Source organism: Peromyscus maniculatus, chromosome 8, assembly GCF_049852395.1.
Source record: "Peromyscus maniculatus bairdii isolate BWxNUB_F1_BW_parent chromosome 8, HU_Pman_BW_mat_3.1, whole genome shotgun sequence".
Taxonomy (NCBI): domain Eukaryota; kingdom Metazoa; phylum Chordata; class Mammalia; order Rodentia; family Cricetidae; genus Peromyscus; species Peromyscus maniculatus.
The window spans coordinates 27,086,352-27,113,292 of record NC_134859.1 but is presented as its reverse complement, the minus strand read 5'-3'; the positions used below and the strand labels follow the sequence as shown (position 1 = coordinate 27,113,292).

At 38.1% G+C, this 26,941-nt stretch overlaps 1 protein-coding gene across 2 annotated transcripts in view; it reads right to left on the bottom strand.

Moving 5' to 3' along the window:
* Positions 1–26,941, bottom strand: part of Atp10b (ATPase phospholipid transporting 10B (putative)) — a 303,657-nt gene that overhangs the window by 223,562 nt on the left and 53,154 nt on the right. Inside the window, exon 1 of one of the 2 annotated variants that reach the window (XM_006971615.4) lies at positions 7,877–7,997. The exons of the other annotated variant lie outside the window; for it this stretch is intronic. The gene's annotated coding sequence lies outside the window, so the exon portion shown is untranslated. Of the gene's footprint in view, positions 1–7,876; positions 7,998–26,941 lie in introns of those variants that run through there. 2 annotated transcript variants of the gene reach the window in all.

The following is a 26,941-nucleotide window of genomic DNA, read 5'->3' as shown; positions in this document are numbered from 1 at the left end:
ATTAAAATTAAATCAACATGATACAAACAACATAAACACATCCATAATAAGCAGCGAAATGGAAGCATTATTAGACTTGTAACAACAGAAGCCCAGGGCTAGATAGATTCTTGGCTGAGTTCTACCAATCCTTTATAAAAAAATCTAATAATAAATCTCCTCAAGCTTTTTCTTAACAAAGAAAGGAAAGGAATGCCATAAAATTCAATTAGTAAAGCAAGAATCACCCTGATATTCAAGTTGTATAATAACACAACCATAAGGAAAGACTCTGTTCTTTTTCCCTGATGGATAGAAATGCTTAGTAAGATGCTTGCAAAACTGAATTCAATGTCACACTAAACAGATTATACAACATGATAAGTTTGATTTCATTCTAGGAATGAAAGAACAATTCTATATATGTAAATCCGTAAATGTAACACAATACATAAATAGATACATGGACAGAATTTACTCGGTTATCTCAGTGAGGTTCAGAAAATATCTCTGACAAAGTTCAAGATCTTTCTTGATAAAACCCCCAATGTGAGTAGGAAGGAAAGAAACATATCTCAATATAGTAAACACTATCTATAACAAATATATAGGTAACATAATAAATGAAGAAATACTGAAAGCATTTCCTCTAAACCTAGGAATGCAATGAGGTTGTCTCTCTCTCGCTCATTTTTGAATAGAGTACAAGGACTGTTAGCTAGAGTAATTGAACAGAAGAAATGAAAGAGATACATGTAGGAACGGGAGCAACCAAATGGTCCCTCTATTTGTAGATGATATGACCCTGACTCAAAGCCTCTGAAAGATGGATCTAGGAGATAGTTCTTTTAGCCAAGTACCAACATATGAACCTGGGTTTGATTCTCAGAAATCACATAAAAAAATCTGGCCATGATGACATGACATGGCATAGCCTTGGAATTCCAGACCTGGGACAGCACTGCATCAAGATAATGGAGCCTGCTGGCCAGCCAGCCGAGCCTTCTTGTCCAGTTCCAAGCCAATGAGAGACCTCATCCTACCAGCAAAAGGAGGATAGCATCTTCTGGAATGGCACAAGAGCTTGTCTTCTGGGCTTCACACATATGTGCACAGATGTTCATGCACACCTTTACATGTCCGTGGGCATGGACACACATACATACACATACCCACCCAACAAAAACAATAACTCACCACTAAAGACTCTATCTTTCAGACCCAATACGTTGGATAAAGTAGCAGGATTCAAAAATTAACATACAAAAATCTGAGAATTTACTTGGGAGTCTTTCCTCTACTGTCTACACTGCATTCACTTTAATTAGGTGTTCTGATAACATTCATGTTTTATTTCTAGAGATGTTTGATACCCTAGGCAGTTGACTGCTGTCTAGCTATTTTGGACCAGAGAAGTAGTTTTCATGGCTAATCTCCCAAATAGCTTCTCCTCCTTATGGCTACAATACCTTTTCAAACCTTGTTCATTATGTTACTATTTGTATTTGTTTAATCACTTAGCAGGAAGACATGCTTGCTAACAACAGCCTCCAAAAACAAAGCAGTTTTAAGAATAAACCTAGCCGAGGAGGTTAAAAAAACCAGTACAATGACAATTTTTAAACACTGAAAAACTCTAGAAGATACAAAGATCTCCTATGTTCATGGACCAACAGAACTAATATTGTGAAAATGGTGTATTATTGAAAATGATTCACAGATTTAATGCATCTCCATATGAATTACAGTGACATTCTTCACAGAATTAAAAAATTTTTTCTAAAATTAGTATGGAAGCACAAAAGATCCTAGATATCCAAAATAATCCTGAGGAGAAAAAAATTAGTGGTGGCGGTATCCTAACAATCAGTTTCAGATTATGCTGCAGAACTATGGTAACAAAACCAGGATGCTAGTGGCACAGAATGGACATGGAGATTAATGGAAATGAAATCCCAGAAATAAACCTGTGCTGGTACTGCTACCTAGTTTCTGACAAAAGTGAAAAAAAAAATACATTAGAGAAAAGATAGCCTCTTCAAAGAAATGGTGTTGGGAATACCAAGTATCCATACATAGCAGAATGACCTAGATTTCACATCTCTCACTTTGCACAAAAATCTATTCAAAAGAGATCAAAAGGCCTTTACGTAAGATATGGGACTTTGAAACAGGTAGAGAAAAACAAAGATATTGCCCTTTAAGATATAGGTGTAGACAAAGGCTTTCAGAAAAAACACTTCCAAATCGAAGAAATAATAACAAGCATTGATTAATGGGATTTCATGAAATTAGGAAACTTTTGCACAACAATGAAAATGATGAACAGAATAAAGAGGCATCTTATAGAAGAAAATATTTGTCAGTCATGTGTTTTAAGACTAGATTTTATATGCACACATATGTACACATGCATTTAAAAAAGATTAGTCCAAAATTATACGTATATGTGCACATCTCTGTGTGGGTGTATGCATGTGCTCATGGAGGCCAGAAGAGGGTGGCAGATCTTTAGGAGTTGTGGTTCAGGCTGTTGTGAGCTCCCTGACATGAGTGCTCACATAACATATGACTAAGAACAGTGGTCTAAATCCTAAAGATGAGGAACAGGGAGCCAAACCCTCTGGGTACCGATTTTGGCTCCACCTCTTCCTTCCACATCATAATGGACAAGCTGGTTAATCCCCATGGCTAGACCACAGAGCTAAATGACAAATGTAAATGGCCCCTGATGGGCAAAACCCTTGGACTAGCATTGGCCGGTAGTGAGAACTCAGTGAGTATTGCCTGTTCTGGTGATTTCCAACATGATCATCTTAATTCTCAAAACAATTTGGTGAAGCTATGACATTGTATTCTCAGGCTACAGATAAGGAGGCTGGAGCACATGGGAGAAAGAATTTAAACCTTTGCCTTAAACAGTGATTTTTTTTTTTAAAATTAAATACCTGCTCAATCAAGTGGAACAGCTCCACTGGAGGGTTGGATCTCTTTGATAGTTATGTGAAAATCAGGACACTACTTAATGATTAGGGAAAGATTTTTCATTATTGTTGAGATTATTGTAGATTTCATTATTGGTTGAGTACTTTAACAATAATATCCTAAGCAATAAATAAGCCGATGAGTATAATCTGACATCATAGCATTACAATGTTGAAGTAGTCCTTTAGATATGCTTTGCCCCCCACCCCATCATCCCATGTCATGACACGCTGAGGGGAGAACTTCAGATGGCATCTCCCAGGGAGATATTCTGTTCAACTGTGTTGGAACTTTGTATGAGACGTAAGAAACACTGTGTTCCCTTTCTTCCTTCTTAAACAGAACAAGTAGTCAAGAAAGTCCCTTGAGAAGTAACAAGATCTGATTGAATTTTTCAGTATTTCTTTTCTGTTATTCTATCAAGTTCACTTGACAGCAGAGGACAAACTGCCTTTCAAATGCTGTAAGTGAACGCATCAGTGATTCCGAAGGAAAAACGCAGGTTATTAAGTGGGAACAAGTCTCTCTGAATATATTTACACCAACTCAGGGAAACCATTGTCCTCAGAAACCTCTGTGACAATCTATTTTCTAGTCTCAGTAATGCTTTAAGTTTGACAGATGATAATAAAATACAGCAAAATTACCTTTGAGCTCTGAAATGTACACCCGTCTCTGCATTCTTCATGTCTTGATTTTTTTATTTTTCCAACAGGGCCATCTATTGTCAGTGTTATTCCCAAGTACTTGAGTTTGATGTCAGGGGAATAGAGCTACGCATACCAAAGCCATACTTATAGGGGATACAAATATTATTGTCTGTATATGTGTATATCTGTGCACAATACACATGTGCCAACACATATTAAGAATTAGAAGGACCTTTCACCTCATTGCTTCCTTCATTATCATCTGACAAATAAGCAAATAAAATACACTCTAAAGATCACATAGCAAACTGGCTTTGAAGTCAGGCTTGACACCAGAAGAAGCTACCCTAGTGGAGGAGCTATTGTAAATTAATGGCTCCTGGCAGAGAGGGATAAGTCAGTTTCTTTCAGGGATGTGGCTCCTTGTAAGTTGCCCATGTTCCTTAGGTGGATGGTGCCACACCCTTGTGCATATGAGCAACACCAATTGGACTTAGTGGGTTATAAAAAAAAAAGAGGATGGAGGATATGGGAGAAGGAGGAGTCACAGAGCAGTGTAGGGGGGAAATAAGGGGTGGGTATAATCAAAATACTAATTAAAGTACATTATATACATGTATGAAATTCTCTAAGAATACATCTTTTTAAGAAGCAGGTTTTGGGGAATGTTTATGTGACAAAGACCTAATGAATTCTGAGGACTATGACATCCATGTTTCATATGTCCGTCCTCCTCTACTTCTATAATGTCAGTTTCACTATCATTTGACAGGTCAGGAATCTCAGAGTAAGAAAATAGCACAGGGCTGGGATGAAAAGTCAGCTGATAAAGCATTTACTGTTTAAGTATGAGGACTTGAGTTTGAGGTCTAGACCCCATGTCAAAAAATAGGCATGGGGATGAGTGTTTGTAATTCAAGCATCATGGAGGCAGAGAGAGAGATGATGGATCACTGGGGCTCACTGGCCAGTCAGCTTAGCAGAACCAGTGAATTCCATGTCCCAGTGAAGGGTCCTTCTTGAAACAAACAAAACAATCAAAAATGAACAACAATAAAAACAAGGTAGATGGCTACGGAGCAACTTCCGAAGTTGACCTCTTGTCTTTAAGCACACACTCACATGTAGAAGTACAAATATACCACACACACACACACACACACACACACACACACACACACACACAGAGAGAGAGAGAGAGAGAGAGAGAGAGAGAGAGAGAGAGAGAGAGAGAGAGAGGAGGAGGAGGAAGAATATGAATTGCACAGTTAATAAAGGGTTCACGTGGTACCAATGTAATCAGGCTTTTTTCAATGCATCAGCATTCAAATGCACACAACACCCATATCACTCATACAGTATTTTAATCGTCTTAGTCTTACTTCTTTCTGTATATAAGTAATATAAATACAACAGATAGATCTTAAAGTTAGCCTGTAAGAGTGCCATGATGAGAACTTAAACAGGATGTCATTAAATTGGGAAGACCCAGCTGCTTCCTTAGGACACAGGATTTGTACCCGCTCTGTGTTTAAGAGATTAGCCATGGTTATGGAGCCAACTGAAGCTAGTAACATCCAATGGACACTTCAGAATTCAACTAGGATGAAGAGAGAGAACATTTATTGTCTAAGTGAGGTGTTAAATGACACATTCGAGTGTCATCTGGTCATCATTGTCTCACCCAGGGTGTTCTGATGTCTTCTGCCCTCACTTTGAGGACTACAGAAGTTCATTAAGTGGCCGGGCAGATTTCTTCAGGTTGCCATTCTGAACTCAAGAGACCACCAGTCTCATCTGAAGCCTTGTTCAAAACAGACCTTGAGTTATCCTGAGTTTTAGTGTGTCTGAGTACAGGGCCTGGGATGATGCATTTCTAACAGGTTGTCGAGTTCTTCTGGAACAGCTGAACCAGAAACTACATTTCAAAAACCACTGGCCTAAGCTCACTTGGGGGTTGGAGGATAAGAACAAAAGACAACACGTATGTGAAAATTTCAGCAGGCCACAATGACCTAAACACCCAGAACTGAAAATAAAGGCTCTCTTTCTCTAGATATTAAGGTGTCCTGTGACATATTAAAATAGAAGGAAAAATGTTAAAATAACATTTTTTTTTTGTCATTTGTTTCCACTTGATGATGATGATGATGATAGCAATAATTTATTAAGGGTCTCTGTAGACCATTGCATCAGAGTAGATGATCCCCTTCCCCCTGCCTCTAAATTTGAGAGGCTGAGTAATTTCCCTAAGGTCACACAATTTTTAAGAAGTTAAATTAGGATTCAAATCCAAGCTTGATTCTCATACTTTTGATATCAATCCACACTACTGCTATGCTTACTGTTTACTCCTTATTAAACCACCCTCTCTTTCCTTTTGCTGTTTTGAGACAGAGTTAATATGTATCTCAGGCTGGTACGAAACTTCTCATGAAGCTAAGGGTGGCCTGGAATTGCAATCCTCTGCTTTCACTTCCTGAGTGTTGGGATGAAAGGCCTAGGCTATGACAGCTGACTTTACTCAATCCTTTAATTAAAGTGTGCAATGTAGAAAAACAAATAAATGAAAATCTGAGAAGGGTAAATTAGCTCCGTAAGTTTTAGCTCTTTAGAAGCAAATGTCACTGAAAAAGGAGAATTTCCTAATAATCATCAAACATAGAACTCTCTAGATTTACTGCATGACTTATGAATGTCTATTCAAGTTTTCCTTTTAGGAGAGTGGGTAGATAAAGCCAGTCACAGGAAATCCAGCCTGCATGAGCTGCTTGAGTCAAATAGGGCACTTTTTTTTCTTCTTCTCAAGTGGTAGGTGCTGTGGAGAACTACCAGTCAGTAGACCCAACCCTGAGTTTAGGACCACAAACCTCAAGCTCCTGCATTTTGTTTCAGCAACCCAGAGCTCATTTCTCTAGACCTGAGTTTCACCCTGTTTAAAGCAGACAGTCGCATCAAGCTCCCCTGGCTTCCTCCAAGCTCAGATCTTTTGGAGTGGCAGCCTCCTTCGGACAGATTTATTAATGCCACACGCCTCAAAAAGATAACACCCTTCTTAGCATGAGGAGAATACGGTTTGATTGTAAGCTCAGCATGTGGCTTTCAACCTTCAGTGAAGGGCCTATTAATCCATGCCTATGTGCAGTTACCTGCTACATTCTGCAAGAAATACACAGGAAACCTAAGAGATCTGGAGCCCATCAAGGTAGATAGCCAGCATTAATGAGTAGAGAGCCAAGGAAACAAGTCATCCGATGCAGTTTTAAAAAGCTATCGATGGCGATGATTTGAGAAGCTCTGTCGGTGTTATTAAGGGTAATTAAATAGGAACGTGTGGAAAGAAAACAACATCTGTGGTTTGCCTGATTAATAGCTTAGTGTAACAGCGCATATATTAATGGAATAACACTCTACATGGTCTCAGACTACATTCGCAAGGTCTGGAAACAGAGGAGCAGGGGGAGAAGAGAGAAACAGGTGCCAGGTTGGTGACTGAAGTCAAGCTCCACTCTGACTCCTGTGGTCAGAATTAGAAAGCAGCCTACAGCAAAAGTGCCTTCTGTGTACATGCATTTCTGCAGATGTAACTTTCAAAACTGACCTTTTACCTTGTGGTTAGAGATGCAGGTACCCCCAGCCAAATGACACTCCAAAGAAGATCTGTTTGAGGGTGCTTACCAGAGACATACCTATGTGCACAAAGCTTTTCTTGGAGGGCACAGCTAACCATCAGGAGTAAACACATTTAAAAACAAAACAACAAACCAACAACTTTCTCCTTTGAACTCAGAGGAAAGCCAAAGTTCCCAGCTATCATTTGGAAACCCTCCAGGGTGCCAGCCTCCCCGTTTATCCTGAGGAAATTGAGAAGCCATACAGTGATCTCATTCTTTTCCTCCGAGCTGTAGTTTCTTTCTATTTGAGAATAAGCCTCTAACTCCATCTGCTTCTCCAGGCTACCCTGGATGAATGCAGGATACATTATTTATTATAAAACATGTTAGGGCACAGCCAAGCTGCAAGCTCTGTCAGGCAAGGAAGCAGCATTAGCTTTCAGCTTATCATAATGAAATCAATAGCAGAAAAATACAATGTTCTATCTGAGAAGGTATGTGGATCGTGTGCCCAGCAAGCTAAATGAATTTTAAACACAGTGTTAAAAAATAATCATACCTTGGGCTTGATTTGGAACTTAGAATCCAGGATTCTAAGAGGCAATTATCCCTACATTGTATCTGGGAAGCCAGGATGCTTTTACTTACCCCAGCAAAGCCGATGTCTCTACTGAGCAGATTCCATTAGAAGCCATGGAAAACAGTCCTTGAGAGTGGTATATTTTCTGTTGTAAAGCACGGCTGAAGTTTTTCTCTTCTCTATGGCATCTTTCATCTCTCCGTTTATGTTAAGGCAAGGCCTTAAGCTAATAGCAATTCAGTAACTCAGAGAAGAGACATAGGAAAGAAATAACCATAACCAATGAAACAAAAGGCAACAAGGAGCTGCCTCCCTAGGCCCAGGAGTAAAGGAGAAGAATAGCAAGCCTGTGAGTGTGGGGCCCAGGCCCAGAACAGTGAAGGCTGTGTTCTCCTCTGAGCACCACATGGATAGAGAAGCATCACTGAAGGCTCTTGCATTCATTTCTCCTTTCTGTCAATCATTGAGCCAGCCATATAGGAATTCATAAGGGGTTTCATTCTCTGTGCATGGTACAAAAATGACTTTGCCTATTATGTTTTGCAAAACATGTAGTTAAGTGTGAGACAATTATAACCTTGTTGCTCTCATTTGGAGGCCTGGAATGGAATTCAGTTGCTGGGTTTCAAGGGCCCTTAAGAAAGAAAAGACTCTTTGCAGTGACTTTTATGTGTGTGAGGGTGATAAATTTGCTCTTAAAGCTTCAGAGGTCTCATTTTGCAGTAGTCATAGTTCTTACTGATTACTGTTTGATTATACCAAATATGAAGCGTGGGACTAATATATCATACTTCAGACATCACAAAAAATTCAGGATTATTTATGGCTTGACTGATAGCTACAATTCATGTATAATCCTCTTACTGAGTTGCCTGTAGCCAAACTAAATGGAGTAAATGTCAGAAGCCAGTTGTTATTTTGATGGAAAGCAATTGATGGACCCATAAAGAAGAGACAAAGTAGGACAGTCAACAAGCCTATCTTGAAGATAGAAAGAGGAGAACATCTTCAAATTTGGGCCTCAAAAGAGGTGGAAAGAAACAAATAGTATCTAATGCCATGACTGCCGAGGTACTGGCTAGTTCTTCTATTAACCTAGAGTCACTGGGGAAGAGGGAACCTCAATCGAGGAATTGTCCAGATCACATTGGTCTGTGATCATGTGCTGTGGGATGGTCTGTATGTCAAATGCTCTGATTGGTCAATAAATAAAACACTGATTGGCCAGTGGCCAGGCAGGAAGTATAGGCAGGACTAACAGAAAGGAGAATTGAGAGAACAGGAAGGTGGGAGGAGACACTGCCAGCCACCGCCATGACAAACAGCATGTGAAAATGCTGATAAGCCACGAGCCACATGGCAAGATATAGATTTATAGAAATGGATTAATTTAGCTATAAGAACAGTTAGCAAGAAGCCTGCCACGGCCATATAGTTTGTAAGCAATATAAGTCTCTGTGTTTACTTGTTTGGGTCTGAGTGGCTGTGGGACTGGCGGGTGACAGAGATTTGTCCTGACAGTGGGCAAGGCAGGAAACTCTAGCTACAATCATGTCTGTGAGAGATTGTCATGACTGATGATTGACATTGATGGGTCCAGCCTACTATGGGTGGTACCACCCCTAGGCAGGTCTGAGTGGTTGTCAAAAACTAGCTGAACCTAAGCCAGTGAGCAAGTGAGCCAGTAAGTAGTGTTCTTCAATGGTTTCTATGTCAGTTCCTGCTTGAGTTCTTGTCCTGACTTCCCTCAGTGACAGACTGGAACCTGAAGTATAGGCCAAATAGAACCTTCTCTTCTCTAAGCTGCTTTAAATCATGGTGTTTATTACAGCAACAGAGAGAGAGAGAGAACTAAAACAGTTGGATTAGTAATTGTGAAGTTTATACATTATTATGTATCTTTCCAGACATCAAAGAAGAAATTTGGACATAGGTAAAAATTTCAAGAGTAGTAACAGCTTCTAAAATCCAAATTGCTGTAAAATATAAACTAGAAAGTCTTAAGAGCATAAAACCCATCTGAACATTCAGAGAATCTGGAATTTTAAGATGGGATCTTGGCACTTTATAGTGTACCATTTGCAAAATATGAGTCCTTTTAAGATCTCTTTCCTGTCCCCTTCTTTTAGAAGTCTGGTTTACTTTCTGAATATTCATACTGAAGGTCATTTAATGATCTGCTGTTCATTGTATCATAAGTGGGGTGCTGGAACTCAGGGAGGTGGGTAAGTCTACTTAAGACCACATAGGAAAGGATTGGCAAACACAACTTCAAAGCACAGGGTAACCTTCCACCACAAAGCATGATTGGACCCAAAATGCTAATAGTGTTGAAGTTGAGATCCCTGCCCAAACTTTATCCTGAACTTCTAAGGTGATGGAACAGGACACTGAAGCCCTGATTTGTTGAGTAAATGACATAAGTTTATGGTCCTTTTCCAGGCTAGTTGTGTCTTTTTATCCAGAAAGATGCTAAGCAAGCTTAAACATGCATCCATCTTGAAGGAATTTGAAGTCTCAGTACAGGCCTATACCAATTAATTTGATTTGTGAGATAATTTTTGTAAGTGAAGAGAAAAAATAATGAAAACTCTTCATGCTATACAGTGTTTATGGCCATGAAAAGGGTCAGCCCAAGCCAACAGCAACTGTAGGCTACCTTAGCATATGATGAATTTCTTGGTCCTTTGCCATTTACTAATTTGTGTAAAAGTCAATGTTCCTATATCAGATGTCACATGAGGTTACTGACCTATTGACATATTTTGTTTAATTGGCATGGGCTTCAATTTTAAATTAATTGGGAGTGCTTAGATGTTGGGAGATTTCTCATTATAATGCAGACTCACATATTTTATGGAAGATGGCTCCAAATGCCAAAAAAAAAAAAAAAAAAAAAAAAAAGGAATCTAGTCTCACAAATCAAGAGCATGCCACTATTAAATAATGATAATAACTTTGGGCAGGCTATAGTTATCACTATGCCTTACCTGGCCTCCTTCAGTAGGCTACATTTTCTGCCACTATATTGAAGTTTCTAGATAAAAGGAGTATGTTCTGTCTTAATTTGTTTCCTTTTACTGTGAAAAAACATTGACCAAAATCAATCTGGGGAGAGAAGGGCTTATTTCATCTTTCATTCTCAGGTCACAATCTATCCATTACTGAGCAAAGCCAATCAAGTCTGTACCATATTTTGGTCACTTTTTTTTTTTTTTAATTCACAATTTTGGTCTTCCTATGACTTTGCTCCGAATTTTTCAATTAGGCAAAAGGTGACTGATAAAGAAGAAACTGATGATTCTATTTCAGCCACAGTTCTCTTTCCTACCCATCCCATCAGCTTGCTCATTTTCAGAATACAAAAGCATGAATCAAATATCCCCAAATAAATATTTTGCCTATTGTGTATGTAAATTATCATGAATAACTTACTAGAATTTGCATAAAATAAGTTTCAGAATAAAAATACTGAATACTGATATGGAATGTGTTTATAGCCAAAATTTAAATAGGTATTTTCTAGAATCAGGTCACATAATCAGGAGGTTACAAAAAAGAGCTTGGGATTCTTTGGGAAACAATTTGTTCAAATTAATGCATGAGGGAAAAGAGATTAATTGTGATATTCATAAAGTATGGACAATTTTTTGCATTGTTTATGCTGTGAAGTAGATGGCATCTATAATGATTAATGTCAAATGAAAGGAGAACTACTGGGCTGTTGGGAATATATTCATTCTATTTATAAAGGACAGCAGTTCTCAGACTATTTGGTGACTCGGGGATCTTTTATACCCTTCAAAATTGTTTAGGACTCAATGATTTGTTTATGTGGATTGTATAATTATATTTCCTTGAAGAGAGACTTGAAGTTAGAAATTTTAAAGTAATGATTTTTACTTCTTTTAAAATAAAAATATATCCACTTTATACTAACATATATGGTGCATTTTATCACATGTAACTATTTTATATAACAAAAAAATTATGAGAATTAAAACAACTTCTTTAGTGTTCGGATGGAGATTTTCTGGATTCTCATGTCTGCTTACAGACTTTATCCATTGTGTTCTTACATTGCTTTGGTTGGTCTATGAAGGAAAATCTAGCCTCATACATTGTTGGAAAGGTGTTGATCTATAGACTATTTGAAAGGGTTTAGAGACAGTGATGTGTTTTTGGCAAGGTTACAGTTTGGGGTTTTTAACTGAACATCAACCGAGGTGTTATGAAGGTATTTTGTTGGCTCAATAAATGTCACTAATAGTTAAAGATCATTTGACTTGGGGTTGGAGGATGGCTCAACAGTTAAGAGTGCTAGCTGCTGTTGCTGAAGACCTGAACTTGGTTTCCAGCACCCATGTAGGGTGGCTCATAATTGCTTGTACCTCTGGCTCCAGGGGATCTGATATCCTCTTCTGGCCTCAAGGTGTACCCTCATCCTGAGGCAAACACTCATACTTGAAAAGCAAACAAAAAATAAAAAATAAAAAAAGAAAGAAAGATGAGTTGACTTTAAATCAGAAAGATGCTCCTGATGATCCACGTAGGTTTGACTCAGTGGCTTGATGTGCCTTTGCTCATGGCCTTCCTGTGGACTTTACCTTTGCCTAGCCAGCTTTCCAGCTACAAAAGCTAGTTTCCCACAACAGGTCTCTTAACATCTGTCTCCAATTTCATCTGTTGTTCTAACTGAACTCTCACAGATACAAGGACCTCTTAAGGTCCTCAAATCTCATAAATATATAGTTATATTTTGTACAGCCTTTCTTGCCCTTTATATAAATGGATGAACACAAGCATTATGTAAAGCCAATAGGACAGATTGTGACTTCTCAGTGAGAGCATTTATCAAAAGGCACACATTCACCAGCAGCTCTTAGTTTTTATCATTACATTCTTGTTTCCTATTCTACTCCTTTAGTACTCCCACCCTTATTGGCTTTAACAATCTGTGCATGTTTAAATGTGAAGATAAGTGGAGCTCCAAACTTAATAGCTAGATTCATTTGAAAGGATGAATGGTAATACAACAAAACACCAAAAAGAATTAGAATATAGTTCCTAGTTTTAAGTGATGTATTTCACTTCAGAGTCCATTGGCATATGTGTTTGTATTTGCATATAACAGAAGTAAGTAAGTATCTGTTTAAAAGGAATTATATATTTTAGCTGTATATTTTTCAGAAATCATGGTTACCATAGGAATATAAATGAAAAATTATACAACAGCCTTTGTACATAATGTTCTATTCATTGGATTCAGGTTTTCAAGTTGAATTTTCTAGGTAGATGAGTACATGTCTTAGTTACTCTTCTATTGCTGTAGAGACACCATGATCAAGGCGACTTATAAAAGAAAGCATTTAAATAGGTGTTGCTTACAGTTTCAGAGGGTTATTAGTCTATGACCATCATGGCACAGAGCATGAAGGCTGAAGCAGTAGCTGAGAGTTTTAGATCCTGATTCACAGGCAAGGGGGGAGGAGTGATCTATCTATCTATCTATCTATCTATCTATCTATCTATCTATCTATCTATCTATCTATCTATCTATCTAGAGAGAAGTAGGAGGAGGAGAGAGACTGGGCTTGGCATGGGCTTTTGAAACCTCAAAACCCACTCCCAGTGACTCACCCTCTCCAATAAGGCCACACCTACTCCAATAAGGCCATATCAGTTCTACTCCCTGGTGACTAAATATTCAAATATATGAGCCTATTGGGGGCCATTTTCATTCCAACTATCACAATTGATTTTCTAGTTGCTCAGGCCTTGTAGCTATTTAAATTCACACGTTTGGGATAAAGATTGGGATAAAGGAAGAATGAGATCTGGAAACAGAGAGAAGTATTCTTCATATTAGCTAGATATGCTAACTAGGCTGGTGAATAGCTTATGCTTTGTGGTGGCTAATCTCCACTGGCAATTTGACTGGATGGGAGTTCATCTAGGAGACACACCTCTAGGTGATTCCAGAGAGGTTTAAATTAGGAAGGAAGACCGACTCTGAATGTGGGCAGCAGCATCTTACAGCTTGGATTCCCTGACTGAATAAAAGGACAGGAAGGGAGAAGATAACTGAGTACCAGCATTCACCTTTCTCTAGTTCCTGATGTAAGATGCAATATGTGCAGCTTTCTGTTACCATAGCTACTTATGCTTTCAGCGACATACCTTCCCTACTGGGATGGACAATACTCTCAAACTGTGAACCCAAACACATCCTCTTTCCTTAAGTTCCTTTTGTAAGGTATCTTATCGTGACAATGAAAAAGTAATCAGAGCACATGCCTTTAATCCCAGCACTCAGAAGGCAGAGGCAGAGGCAGGTGGGTCTCTGAGTTCAAGGCCAGTCTGGTCTACAGAGAAAAGCAGCTGATAAGCCATTTTAATCCTTCTAAGCTGTAGATCATTATGAGTCAGTAAATTTAAAGTGATGGATGTAGACACAAAGCAGAAGACGAAAAGGTTGCCTCAGAATTTATGTGAGCCAATGTTAGCATATCATTGATTAAGAAGACTGTTCCAGAAAGATTAAGTAATTTTCTTGAGGTCACAAGTCAGTGTCACAACCAAGACTATCTTATAACTTCTAATCAGTATGCTCCCTACACGTCCTGCTGCTTCACTGAGGTCAACATTACCTTCTGTTCAACTGACTTCCATGTAACTCAATTTAAGCAAAAAAGAGAAGGCATTTGTTTTAGAGAAGTGGTCCAGAGCTCCGAAGACTCCTTATACCATTTTCAACTCTTTCTTTCAATGTTATAGGAAGTATCCCTCCATATGGAAAGGTAGCTAAGCCTTTGCAAATTCTAGTAATATATATGGGGTCAGCCTAGAAGTCTCAGTAGAAATGCCTCCCTGACATATTTCGTCTTGCCAAAGTCCCAAAGAAGACATGGAATTGTTCACTTTTGGCTGGTTGCTTGTCCCTGGGGCAATCACTGTTACTACAGTGGGGATACTGTGGACACACTGGGTGAAATGAACAGCTGGGGTCAGCATTTTTAACTACAAGGAGTGTGTACATCCCAAGAAAAGGGGGTTTTCTCATCAGAAGCCCAATGAGCCTAGACATATCCAGATTTATAATATTATAATTCCATTCTAAAATGCAACTTTCGAGCAGAAGGATATGCAACAGAAGGAAATATCTAAGAACAGAAACTAACTGAGCAGAAGAATCTAAACCAGGGAGAGAATGTTGCTTTTTTCCTCAAGGACTTGGGTCAGCAGTTGTAATAATAAAGATAAAGACATTGAAATCCTAGAGAGAGAAGACATTATTGATTCACTATGGCTTATATCAAATCAACTAGTCTTAAGAACAGCTTACATTCTTAGAACATGCCTGGCAATTAATAAGAAGTTCCTTTGATATATGTATATAGATTGCTCATGTGATTTATGCTAAGACCACTGCCTTTTATGACCCCAAGCCTATGATGATCAATTCATCAATGTCATTTTATGGAGCCTCAATTAACAGTGAAAATAGTATTGACATTTCCCCAAATTGCATAGCATTGCTCTTTGTGATTGTACAGCACACATTTCTTGCCCTCCTAAAACTTCAGTTGGATTGGTATATTCTGAGTCTTTGTTAAATACCAGTTCACATGGAATTTCATGATATAGCTAGAAGTATTATAGAATCTTGTTTCTACAAGGTCATCTTTCAAAAAGAAAACAATTTATATGCAGTACAGATCCTCACTTAAATTGCCACCTAACCTCAGAAGAATTATAAAGAAAAGAAATAGTGATTCTGGATTTTATAAGGCTTATCAAGGCCAAAAAGATAATGTAAAGTCAGGCTTAGGAGCTAGGGTTTGCTTAGACAATTTTCAATTCAAATACTGACTTCTTAGTAACCGTGTGAATTTAGGCAATTTACTTCAGGTCTTCAAACTTTCTGACTTCCACTGCAATGTAGGGCCATCAGTCAGTAACTCATTGACAATGTGAATGCCATTTCCATTACAGTTGTAATAAGGTGATTTTTACCTAGGGGCTAAAATAAGGAAAAGAAATAACATCTATTGACATTCCTAGCACATCCTAGGAAATACACAAATTTATGGACTTGGGTGAATGTTTTGTATTTTCTCCAAAGAGCCTTTCCAAGTTTTTCATTCTCTTCCATTCTTCTCTGTGGAATTCTTCATAATCACAAATATATAGACTCAATTCTTTATGATAATTTACTTTAAACATAAGCTGTAGCAGTAGAAATCTCTCCAACTTGCTTGTAAGCAACGTCTGGATTAATTACACCTTGATTTTATTTATTCTTTCTAGGACTACCATAGGTTTTTATTAAGTAACTAATGAATGTTGCTGAGGGATTTATAGGAAATGAATTTCTTGTCAATTTTTATGAACCAAACTTGATAGTTTGGTGTAAGATGGTAATAGGCTCACATACCAAGAATATGGATTGGCATGAAAATGAAACAAAACATGCTCCTTTGTAAAGACGTGCCATTGACACACCAATTCTAAATTCTTATGTGCTTATTCTCAAACATGTGCACATAAGCCTGTACTTTAAACATTTTTGTGCTTATTCTACTGTAGAAGGTATCTGAGAAAAAAAGGCAAGTCAAGAAGGGTTTTCTGATAGCTTTGTCATCCATAATTGTCACTTTCAGCACCAGATTTGGAGAGAACCTTAGCAGAAGGTCCACTCCAATATGTGACCAGAACCAGTGTCTATGAAATGTCTCCTGGAAATCTGTCCTAAGAACAATAGACTTTAGGTGCCACAGCATGACATTTTCAATAGAATTAAACATTTGATTCATCTACTAAGAGTTTTCCTTTATATCACAGAAAGACAGGAGCAGAGGTACTGAGCCTGTGCTAGCTCAGATTATGCCTCGATATTAGCATGCCTCCAGGTGGCACAAGTCTGCTGGGGATACTACTTCATCCAAATACCATGAAAACCTTGTCATTCGTCTTGGGAATGGCACTCCACGCTAACATACTTCATGGTATCATCTACCTGTTTCTTACTGTCCCCTCACTGTTTCCTTGGGTTTCTCTTTCACTTTATTACTTGTATGACATGAGGATTTGGTCACACTAATTTCTAGGGTCAGCCTTTGTCTTGGTGCCTGTGCATGGTCAGGACCTCTTTAGTTGCTATGGCATCAGTCATGTTGGGTAAGCTTTTCACATTCATGCCTGTAAGTGGCCCTGACTTCAATTCTATATCATAAATTAAACTGAACCAAAAACTATGGAATGGCAGATGCATTTTGATTCTCCCATCAACTTCAGTATGGATTAATTCTGCGCCATGTTTGGGGTTGAATTTTCCGAGAAATTTGTTTTGGAAGGATACTTTATTTTCGTAAGAGTCAAGATTCAAATTATCATATATTCTCACTTTTTCATATTCTAATATTTCTGGAATTTTGTTTTATCTGTCTGTCTGTTTTTGGTTTTTTTGAGACAGGGTTTCTCTGTGTTGTTTTGGTGCCTGTCCTGGATCTTGCTCTGTAGACCAGGCTGTCCTCGAACTCACAGAGATCCGCCTGGCTCTGCCTCCCAAGTGCTGGGATTAAAGGCGTGCACCACCACCACCCGGCTTTCATCTGTGTGTCTTTAGTGAAATATTTTAAACTCTCCAGAATGTTCTTAACAGATCTACAGTGGAATGCAGCAAGTGATGGCATCTAAAGTCCTGGGCACATGGCACTATTGCACCTAATCGAAACAGCTCTCATCTGCAATTTATGATGAGGATCCACATTTTGCAGCTCACTTGCTCTTGAACAGAACAAATCCCTATGAGCTGTGAAAACAACCCTGAAATCACAAGGCCCAGGAAGCCATAGGCCTTGATTGCAGTTCTATATGGCCTTCAAAAGCTCCACACACAAAAACAAGCCCACAATGACATTTTCTTCTCAAGAGAAGCCACCAAACCAGCATCTCATGTGGAGTGGGTTGATGGCTATTTTTTTTGAATAAAAACATCGATTCTTGCTTGATTTCCCCCCTTTAATTCTTCTGACTTGAAGATATTGAACAGTTGGTTATTATTTCAAGTAAAACCAACAGCCTGTTTTATCCATTTTATGTTTTCTCTCTCATTTAATTTGAAAAGTAAACATTACCACAAGGTTCACAATGAGGCTTTAGGCAGTTTTCCCATCTGCATTCAACAGTTCACTCTCTGAAAGGATTACAATACTGTTTGTGACCATCTTAGGGAAAAAATACTTAGCTTATTGTCCAAAAAGAATCACATTTCTAAGGTAGATGAATACATTATTAAAAATAGTTTTATAATACAAAATGAAATTTATGGTATTAATTCTTTTCTCCTTTATGGGAAATATATTTCTGGAAGTCAGAGATCAGATTATCATGAACCCATCAGGTAATGGCTTATTGTTGTTCAGAAGCCAACTATGCATTACTGTCCTAAATTTTGGTAATGAGAAATGCCTGCTAGAAAAAACACAAACTGGTGACTGCTCATATTTATTGAGATTATACATGTGATGTGGCCTTGACTTCCTCATAATACTTGTTGAGGGGGAAACCTGTACTTATACAGATGAATACTATCAAGATTTGGGCTTCTTACTAGTGAATGGAGCCAGTGAGATATTAGCACAGATACAATCTATAATTACCCACATGAAATCATTAAACAAAGAAGCCAAAGATTTTCTCTAAGGATTAATTTTGTATCAATGAAATTGATTCAGACAGACCAAATTCTAATTTTCACCTCTTCTACCTTTAACTGCAGTGGGTAGCCATTCCAACCTTGATCTGGAAGTTCCAACTCCCACTGAGGCTTCGGTAACTGTCATGCCTACAAGGTGAGGCCAAGAGAGGATCCTGAAGATCCGAGATCCAGATGCGCTGGCTCTCTTGGTTCCTGGACCCTGGATGCTGGAGGTAGACCGAGCAGAGTTCTCCAGAGAACACCGCTGGACTGTGACATACCTTTCCCAGACCCTGCAACCTACCTATACCTTCACTTGTAAGTTACACCACTAAATAAACCTCCCTTTTAACTACGTGGAGTGGCCTTAATAATTTCACCAATATTTAACCGTTTAGTAGATCTTGAGAAGTTTCTTTATCTTTCACTTTATTTTCTTTATCTCCAAGATAAGCATAACATTGATTATCTATTTTATGTAGACATTTATGCAAGTTATAGAAATGCATTATAAATGACATTACAAGTATATGTAAACCTGGTGTGATGAATAGTCAAATAGTGGTTGCAGCTATTCTGTTTAACTCAGCCATAAACCCAGATACCATATCTAACAGACACCATATCTAAACATCATTTCATTAGTATGAGAGTTGAATAGCACAATTCACTTCTTAAGCTATTATCATTTCTTACCCTACTCCCATCTCATTTGGTTAAGAAAAGGTGAATATATAAAAATCACACAAAAGCCCAATTTGTAGAAATAGTACTCACGAGACAAAGTCTTTTGCTTATTTCCACTGGGGGGAAAAAGCCTCAAATTTTCAAGAAACTCTCTCCATTAAAAAATTTCCTCAAACACCCTAATTGTCATGCTATAAATCTTATCCAATGATTGAGGGAACTGGATGCAGATATCCACTGCCAGGCCCCAGGTGGAGCTCCAGGAGTCCAATTGGCGAGAAAGAGGAGGGTTTGTATGAGCGAGAATTGTTGAGACCAAGATTGGAAAAAGCACAGGGACAAATTGCCAAACGAATGGAAACACATGAACTATGAACCAATAGCTGAGGAGCCCCCAACTGGATCAGGCCCTCTGGATAAGTGAGACAGTTGATTAGCTTGAACTGTTTGGGAGGCATCCAAGCAGTGGGACCAGGACCTGTCCTCAGTGCATGTGCTGGCCGTTTGGAACCTGGGGCCTATGCAGGGACACTTGGCTCAGCCTGGGAGGAGGGGAATGGACCTGCCTGGACTGAATCTACCAGGCTGAGCTGAATCCCCAGGGGAGTCTTTGCCCTGGAGGAGATGGGAATGGAGGGTGGGCTGGGGGAAAGGTGGGGGTGGGGGGCAAGTGGGGGGAGGACAAGGGAATCCATGGCTGATATGTAAAATTAAATTAAATTATAAAATAAAATTAAAAAAAATTCCCTATACTTCTAGTTTCTAGTTTTCTATGCAAGAAACTTTGAAGCTGACTTTCCACCCTGATGATACAAACCTTAACAAACTAATTATCTATGAACCAAAAAAAATTTCAAAATCCCTCAGCAAAATATTCACAAGTAAAACCTAACCATGTGGAAAAAGAATTATACACCATGATCAAGTGAGATTTATCTTGTTTTACAAGAATGGTTCCAGTTTGAAAATCAGCTAAGGTTCATCAATAGGTTAGAGAAGAAAAAGAAACCACATGATCATAAACAGATGTAGCAAAAGTGTTTAATAAAAATCCAGTCACCGTTCAAGGTGCTTTAAACGGTTGGCAGTAAAATAGGAACTAAAGGGAAATTCTTTAATTTATTAAATATTTTATAGCTGACATAGATGAGGGTAAAAAGCAACTTTTTGTTGCACTGATTTAGAACAAAGTAATGTCATAATCTCTCACAAATGATTTTCAGTATTATTTTTGATAGTCAGTATAAATTCAACTTCTTCAATGTATAGTTGTAATGAACACACAGTAAAAATAGTACTGTTTCTAGTTAGTATCCCCAAAATTGAAATAAAAATAAAATCTATCTGAAAATGCAACTGATACTTATGGGAAAAATGACAAAACTGATTAAATAAACAAAGAATTACTTGAAGAATGGAAAGATGTTTCATGTTCATGGAAAGGAAACTATACTATTTAGGAAAAAAATAGAGAATACTCAAAGTTCTAAGTATGATAGAAGATTGGGAGCCCTCTCTGTAGGTTGGTGAAAGAGTCAAGATAACAAAAGTCTCTACTCACATAACAACTAAAAACAGAAGAATTAGCTAGCTAAGAGCTCTGATAAGTAACAGGAAGAAGACTCTGAACTGGTCCACATGGCTTGGTCTGAAGTCTGTGGGATATGCTCAGGGAAGTGTTTGCTCTACACACACAGAAACAGACATGATAGGCACAAGCTGGAGAAAGATGGATTAGGCTGCTAAGATGTGACCAGGGACTGGAGGCACGGTGGATAGAGATGCAAAATCAGCATGAGCTGTAGAAACAGAGGCTTAAGTATGATGTGAATAGGTCTGAAATTGAGATTATTCAGGGCCATCCTGGACTGACTATCTCAAGCAGGAGACACCCCACTACTGTAAAAGACACCTCAGAAGGGATGCTGCTCAGCACAGCTGTGTCAAAACCACATAATCAAGACATGCTGACTGGCCTGAGCTGAAGCTACGAGATGACTGTGGAAGAGGATGTCCACAGAGGTAGCCAGAGACCAGATAAGACAAAGGTGTCCAGTTGCAAATGCAAACAATAGAAGAGCAAGTGTGACATCCAGCATGGCAACAGGTGGGAAAGACCCCAAAGCAACTTTCCATGCAGATGGCTGGGGAAAACCCAAGGAAGGACTGACACCTGCTGGTGACCAAGAAGAAACTGGACCCAAAGGGTTTGCCCTCCACTGAGATACTGCATGCCAAGTCTGGCTTTCTAGAATTGAACTGGAACATCAAACTGTGCTTCCCTCATCAATGTGGTTAGCATGGTTGACTGTATGAAACTTTACACAAAAATGATCTCAAAGTCTTCCTTCTGAAAGAGAGATGCTGACTTGTGCTGACATTTGTTATTTTTCTCTTATTACAGTGTTTTTTTTTTCTTAAAACTTTTAGAGATCTACATAAAAGTTTTACTAGGTGGGGGAGATTTATGCAATATTGGCCCTTTGGTGGGCTAGCTACTTTTGATAGAAAACAAAAATATACCCAGTACTGAGACTAAAAACATGTGCTAAGTAAGACCCTAAAAACAAAAACAAAATCAAAAACAAAACAAAACAAAAAACCCCAAAACCAAACCAGACCAAACCAAAATAAAATAACAACACAAACAAAATAAAACAAACCTCAAAAACTTCACTCTTGCAAAAATATCCTTTCAATGGCTGGATTTTGATTTTTCCATCACTAAATTAGATTTTATGCTTGTTCAGTGTGTTTCTGCACCCATTCAATTGTGGTTTTTCTCCTATTCTTATCATATAACTCATATACTTTCCACCTTATCTCCACTTTGCTCCCCTCGTCTCTTTCCTAGATCCCATTTTTACTTCTTAATATGTGTCATAGTTTTAATAATGCTTAAATTCTGAGAATTTTCACATCTCTAATTCCATTTTCTATCTCATCTTTCTCTACTAAGACAATTTTCTTTCTAGTCTTGAACTTAGTACCTAATCTGATAAATCCCACAACACTGCTCTTATTCTTTTATCCCGTGATTATGATATTTGTATAGTGGTCTTATAAAGCAGTTAATATTCAGTTCTTGGAGTGCCATTGGGGAAATTATGTCCACAGCCATGCACAGGGGGGTTTAGCTAATGAACTTTATCACCAGCCCTCTGTGGAGGAATTATGCATTTACTTTACTGCAATCTAGTTCTCTGTGAATATTACAAAAACTTCAAATGGAAGATGTGGCTGATATGTAAAAACAAAAGCATTGAAATAATCTCAAAGACATAAATGCCAAAGCAGAAATACAAGAAACATGAAAAATAAAAGCAGTAGGATGCCTTTAAAAGTAGCAGATTCCAATGAGAGTAAATTAGATGAAATTCTAGATGAAAAATTCAGAAGAATAATTGTAGTGAGGTTTAGCAAAATTATGTAGTATACAAATCAAGTCCTAAATGTATTCAAAAAGAATACAAATAAATAAATGCCAGCCTGACATAGGGAAAGCAACACAGGATAAAGAAGAAGGATGTGTAGGCTGGAGAGACAGCTCAGGATAGTGCTTGCCACACAAGCTTAAGGACCTGTGTTTGGATCCCCAGCACCCATGTAAGAAGCTGAGTGCCACTGAGACACATGCCTGAAATTCCAATGCTGGGGGGGCGGGGTAGGGACAGCAGGATCCTAGGATCTTGCTGGCTAGCCAGTTCAGCCTAGTTAGTGAGCTTCATCTTCAGTGAGAGACCTTGTCTCAAAAATTAAGGTGCGACCCAATAGAGGAAGACACCCAAGGTTGATCTGTGGTCTTCAAACACATGTGTTTGCATATATGTATACACACACATGAACATGTACACATACATACATGTACACATACATACATACATTCAGTAAAGAGACAAAAGTATTGCAAAAGTATTGATAAATGCCCTGATACTTTAGAAACAAAAATCTCATAAGTCAAATAGAAATACTCAGAAGAAGCCACACAAACAGACTCTATGCAGTGTCAGGCAGATTATCAGAGGTGGAAGACCAGAAAGATGAATTAGAACATTCAAACATTGACATAGACAAAGTAAAGTAAGAATAAAATACATGAAATAATATATGAAATACCATTAAGAGAGTCAATTTACAAATCTTTAGGCTAGGAGAAGAACTTCAAGCTAGAGGGGTAATCATAAATTCAATAAGATCACAACAGAAAGAATAGAGATTACTATAAAGATTTGGAGGGCATCTAGAATGCCTTACAAAGAACCTCCTTGTATTATATAAAAAAATACAGAGTAAAGAAAAAATATTGAAAAATGCAACAAATAATACATAAAGGAAATCCCACTAGAATCAGAGATTTCTCCAAAGAGACCTTGAAAACCAGAAGAGCAAGGTAATATATATTTCAGCTTCTAAAAGATATAACTGTTAATCCAGATCACACACCAAGCAAAACTATGCATCATATTTCAAAGAAAAGAAAAACTTTGCATGACTAACACAAACAAAGGAGCTTATGATTCCTCAGCCAGTGGTAGAGAAGCTACTTAAAAGGGATCACACTGAGGAGAAAGAGAGCACATCCAAGAGGCTGCAGTGGATAAACCAATGAGAAGTAAGAAAACACCAGACATTACAAGTCTATAAATGACAGGAATAAATACACATCTTCCAATAATCACTCTAAATATTAATGGTCTCAGTTCACTAACAAAATGGTACAGAAGGAGAGATCAGGTTAAAAATAGGACTTTTTGCTGCATTCAAGAAATGCATTTTACTGTAAATGACAAGCACAACCTTAGGATAAAAGAATGGCCAAAGGCATTCCAAGGAAATGTAAAACAAAATTAATGAGAAGAGATAAAGAAATTTATTTCATGTTGAGTAAAGGAACAATCAAGAGACTAACAATCCTAAACACATATGTTAAACATCAATGTACCCAATTTCATGTACGAAATTACTACACACAAAGAAATGGATTACCTCCAGCAGAACAATAGCAGGTTACTTCCAAACTCTACTTTTATCAATAGACAGAACATTCATTCAAAAAAATAAATACACACACACACACACACACACACACACACACACATATATATATATAAATGACAGGACAGATCAAGTGGACTTAACAGACATATAAAGGACATTCCATCCAAATACTGCAGAATACACATTTTGTTTTCTCAGTAGCCCATGGGGCTCTCTCTAAAACAGGTTATCTTAGTTTGATTTCTAGTGTGTGATAAACACAGTGGCCAAAAGCATCTTAAGGGAGGAAGGATTTATTTCATCTTACAATGTCCAGGTCACAGTCCATCACTGAGCAAAGTCAAGGCAGGAACATGAAGCAGGAACCATGGAGGAGTGCTGTTTAATAGCTTGTTTTCTTACCACTCAGGAACACATGCCCAGGGATGGCATCACTCACAGTGGACTGAGCTCTGCTGTGTCAATAATTAATCAGGGAAATGCCCTACAGATTTGCCTATAGGCCAGTCTGATGGAGGAATTTAGTTGAGTTTGCCTCTATTCAAATAACTCTAGCTTATGTCATGTTTATACACCTCTACACTTCACCAACAACTATCCCCTCCCACAAAAGCCAAACAAAAACTAACTAGCATATAGGTTAGATAAGAAAACTGAAATAATTTATTGCATTCTAACAGATTATAACAAAACAAAGCTCGAAGGTTAGAACATACACAAACTCAAGGAGACTGAATAATACATGATTGGATAATACAGTGATCCACTGATCAATGCATAAATCAAAAGGGAAACTGAATGAACATGAATACATAATGTACAAAAACCTATGAGATACAAGGAAAATAATCTTAGAAGGGAAGTTTATAGTTATGTGTGCCTACATTAAAGACTCAGAAAGAACACAAATAACATAACGATACACCTTAAGGTCCTAGACAAACAAGAAAACAAACCATAAACCAATAGACAGAAAAAATAATGAAGATCATAGGCAGAAATTTGTGAGATAGAATTAAAAAATACAAAAGTACAGGCAACCATGGTGGCACAGAACTTGTGGGAGTGGCCAACCAAGACTGGTCTAATTTGAGGACCACATCCCAAGAAGGGGCCCATATCTGATAGTGCCTAGATGACCAGCAACTGGAAGCTGGATAGCTCAAGAATCTAAGGTAGAACCAAACACAACTGACCCCAACACACACACGCACATGCACACGCACACACACACAAAAACAAATCAGTGAAATAATTTTTTTTTTTTTTTTTGGTTTTTCAAGACAAGGTTTCTCTGCAATAGCTTTGGTGCCTGTCCTGGATCTTACTCTGTAGATCAGGCTGACCTCAAACTCACAGACATCTGCCTGGCTCTGCCTCCCAAGTGCTGGGATTAAAGGCATGTGCCACTACTGCCTAGATGTGAAATGATTCTTAATGATGCTCAACTATATTCTTAGATTGGTACCTAGCCCTGTCATCATCAGAGAGCTGTGGGTAGCTAATGCTGAGACCTATAGCAAACATTTGGTGGAGAGTAAGCCTAGGTTAGAGGTCTTCATTGGGTTCCTCTTGGAAGAGGGAGAGGAGGAATTGTGGGACCCAAAAGGGTTGAAGAGTCTGGGAGAGCATGGCTAGTGGAGTCAATTAAGCAAGTCTTATCGGGATTCATAGAAACTGAAGTGGCACTTGAAGAGCTTGCATGGTTCTGTACTAGGTCCTCTGCATATGTTATAGCTGCTGGCTTGGGGTCTTAGGGGGACTCCTGAAAGTGGAACAGGGTTCTCTGACCCATAAAAATATGAAAAACCCCAACAGACTGATAACTAATTAGATTGAATAATAGAATGCATTTTAACAAAAGACCAAAGGACCAAAGTATTCCACACAACCTGGACCATGGCATCTATGCTTGATTTTTCAAAACTTTTAAAAGAATAACTAATACCAGTTCTTCTGAAACTATTCCAAAGCATTGAAAGGGAGGGGACCATTCTAAGCTCATTGTGTGAGGCTGCACTGATTAGCAAAACTGGACAAAGACACGGAAAGTATGACTTAGCACAAGCCTCTCAGTAAACCTGCAATATCACATCACAGAATGAAGATTTAACAACCATTCCATCCTCTCCATTGTTGCATAAACTGCATATGATAAATCCAAATCCCTTTATGATAAAAGTCCTGACTAAATAGGTATAGAAAGATCATGCCCAAATATAAGGAAAGCCATTTTGACAAACCCACAGCCAACACTGTGCTGAATGGGAGGAAAAGTATTTTTAAGATGAACAAGATATGGGCATCCATATTCATTTTTCTTACTTGATATAATACCAGGGGTTTTAATTGGAGAAATTAGGCAATAAGGAAATAAAAGGCATAGGAATAGGAGAGGAGAAAGTCAAATTATCCTTGTTCTCAAATAATGCTTGTATGTGTAGAAATACTGAAAACTCTTCCCAAAGACAATTAGAATTCACAAATTCAATAGAGCAGAAAGATACAAAAGTCAGCATCTTTCATTATATCACTAATAAAATAGATGAGGAGGAAACCATAAAGGCAAACCCATCTACAACAGCTACAGAAAGCAAAATAAAATGCCCAGGGAATAAACTTCGTTCAGGAAATGAAAGGTGTCTACAGTGAAAATTATGAAACACTGAGGAGAGAAACTGAAACAGGAGAAAAAAAAAAGGTAAGACCTTCCATACTCGTGGCTGGGAGAATTAATACTAAGATA